The following is a 3,428-nucleotide window of genomic DNA, read 5'->3' as shown; positions in this document are numbered from 1 at the left end:
AAATCAGTTTTATGCTTTCGTTGGTGACGTTAGGGGGTTGGGACTTCTCAAGCAAATTTTCCAAAATTTGAGATGTTAAAAAAAGCAATTTTAAGCTGTTTATAAATATTTGAAGATACTGGGGGAAGGTTCGGGGGTGCTGTACGGAAAGCTTTTTAACTAAACTGAAAAACAGGTAACTGTGGATTGTATCTAGTGGTGTAAGTGCCTCCCCAAACTCCAACAAAGATTGGACTTTCCTCCCGAAATATTTTCGAACTTGAAATTAATTTTAGTCTATCTTTGATGGCAATAAAGATAATAGGAAACGTTCGGGAGCTCTCTGGAATTTTCCGATGCGGAAGCTTCAAAAACGTGAAGGCTATCTTTGACGGCGTAAGTTCTCTAATGTTGGGAAATCAAATGGTTTTCCCGTCTCCCCTTGAAACTTTTTGAAAATGACGTCCTAAAAACTCGATAAGCTTTGTGGTCTTCCCTCAGAAATTTCTAAAAAACGAAGTTTGGAGCCAACTGTGATGACGTTAGGTGATTTCGTGCACATTTGGGGTCCCTACCTTAGAATTTTTCTGAAATTTAACTTTCAAAAACCCTACTTTAAGCTATTTTTGGAGACAATGAATGAGCTAGGGATTTTAAAGTTCGAAGTTTATGTCCTAAATATACATTTTAGACTATCTTTGATCACGTTACAGGATGCGTCAGAGCTTGACCGCCCTCAGGAATCTGTTGGTATTGAAGTTTTAAAAACTCAATAGTAGGCTAAAAGATGAGATAGGAAGGGATGGGGTGGGCATTATCCTTTGGAAATGTTACGAGACTCAAGGCCTAAAACTGCACTTTTGGGCTGCATGGTGACGTTAAGAGATAAGAAGGTTCGGTTGCTCTTCCCGAAAAATTTGACATTTTTTGAGGGTTTAAAAAAACAATTTTAAGCTGTTTTTAGTGGCTCAAAACTCTCTGGCCTTAAAACACTTTTTAAAGCTTTCTTTGGCAACGTTAGACAGCGAAAAAGGGAGAGGAATGAAAATGAAGCTCCACAAAACGCTGTTTTAGGCGATGTTTGGTCAAGTTAAAGAAGAATGGGATGGTTAATGGCTCTCCTCTGGACATTTTTCAAAATTCAAGTCCTGAAAATACATTTTAAGCTTTGTGACAGTATAGGAAAGATTTTAAAGGTTGGGGAAATTTTCCTAATTTTAAGTTTTATAAACGCTAATTCAGGGTCAATTTGGTTTGTCAAGGGAAGTTAAAAACTCCCTTTCGGATCCGTGCTTTTGCAAATTTCTTAATATTGATAAACTCAGAAGTTCCCACCCAGGGTACGAGCAAGATTACCCCCCCCCCTTCCTTAGATCCGGTACTGCTATATTGCCAAATTTGGATGATTCTATTTTTCACTGATTGAAGACGATAAGATAAAGAGACCCTTTTTACATTCGATTCACATACTGTGATTCATGAGAAGAAAAAGTTGAGCATCGAAAATCATTATTTTTGATGTAAATGTGAAAGCCTTTGCCTAGAGAAAATTTTACTGATTGAAAACCTTTCCTTAAAATGAATGACTAAATGAGTTTCTCATTGAAATTCATTTAACTCATTTGTTTAAAGGATTTTGCTGATATAAAACAGTAACACAAGCAATTGTTATTCGAGTTGCGAATAAGTATTTCTTTAAATGAACATAAAATTCATTCTGTCTTGTGAAAATTTTGTAAACAATGACCAATCAAAGCAATTGTTGAAGCAGATAACGCTATCTTCAAAAGAAGCAAGGAATCGCCCATCATTTGAGACCTCTCGCCTTTTACTCTTATTGTCACTTTCCTTTAAAAAAAAGTGATTTTTTTTTCTTTTAAAAAAGGTGGTTTCTCCAAGGGACTTTCTTAAAATAAAGTGATAGCTTCATCATATAACGAAACGTTATGAAGTGTATTGTTTCTTTCGCAATAGTGAACCTTAAGATTAAAAGGGAAAAATCATGGTTCCTTGACTTTACACTGCCACCTCCCGCATTCTGTAGCTTCAGACGAAGGAAGAGAAAAAACAAATAATAGTGCTGAGGTGTCCACAAGAAAAACACACGTTTTGTATAAGAGTAATTTAATTATTATAGTTGTACCAAAACCTTACAATTCAAAGACTTTTTTTTTTTTTCCTCCAGAGATCAAAGGCATGGTTTCCTTATTGGGAAAAAAAAGCGTTAAATTTTTTCGCATCAAAAGTGATATTGCCGCCCCTGAAAAAAAAGGGCCGCCCGGGGCGCACCGCCCCCTCCGCCCCTCCCTAGCTACGCCACTGACTATACAGTAGTTTAGGAACGTTTCTTCTGTTTTATACTTACAAATACAAGAACGGATAAAAGGGGGAGGGTGATCGCCCCTCCCTTGATCCCTTGAGGGACCCCTGATTCACCCTATACTGGTGAATTTTCCGAACTGAAGTCCTATGACGAAAGTGTAGGCCATCTTTGATGACGTTAAAGAACGAAATGGGGTTCGAATCTCCCCATTGGAAACTTATTTGAATTGAAGTTTAAAAGGGCAATTTTAGACCATCGTTAGCAATGTTAGTAGGAAAGGTCAGAAGTGTTCTCCCGGGCATCTTACAAAATTTAAGTCTTAAAGACGCGATTGTAGACTTCTCATGTAGAGTAGTGTTAGGGAAAGAATGTGTTCAGTGACTTTTCTCCCATAAATTTTCGAAACTGAAATTCCAAAAAGCGCAATTTTAGACAAGCTTTCTCCCTGGATTATCACGAAATTGAATTTTAGAATACTTCTTTCAATGGAAAGGAAAAGGAATAGGTTTGAACCCTCCTCGGATAAATCTCTATATTTTAATTGTTTTAAATACAAATGATGTGGCCACAGTCCTCCCCTTCCTTCCTTCCCCTCAAGCAGGTGTAAATCAGATACGTAGTAAGAGGTAAGGTTAAAAACAATCGCCCCCTCCTTAAAACATTTCTGGATCCGCTCTTGCAATAAGATTATTAAAATAAGAGGAGACAGTCTAAGGAAAAAAAAAAAAAGAAAAGAGTAATTATAAGTAATCGCTGTATCGTCACAGTAAAAAAAAACCAAAGCCATGTGAAGTGTTTAATCGTTTTATCTTTACTAATAGTAAAGCTGAAAGTCTCTCTGTCTGGATCTCTGTCCGTCAGGATCTCTGTGACGCGCATAGCGCCCAGCCCGTTCGGCCGACTTTCATGAAATTTGGCACAAAGTTAGTTTGTATCATGGGGTATGCACCTCGAAGCAATTTTTTAAAAAATCTGTGTGTTTTTTTTTTCTATTCCAATTTTAAGAACAAAATTATCATAAGATAGACGAGTTAATTACGAAATTATCATAATGTGGAACCATAACATGGGCACAAGCCAATTGGCCCTATACGAAATTATCATAACGTGGAACCGTAACATGGGT

The sequence above is a fragment of the Uloborus diversus genome, chromosome 4, assembly GCF_026930045.1.
Source record: "Uloborus diversus isolate 005 chromosome 4, Udiv.v.3.1, whole genome shotgun sequence".
Taxonomy (NCBI): domain Eukaryota; kingdom Metazoa; phylum Arthropoda; class Arachnida; order Araneae; family Uloboridae; genus Uloborus; species Uloborus diversus.
Note: the sequence above shows the minus strand (reverse complement) of the source record.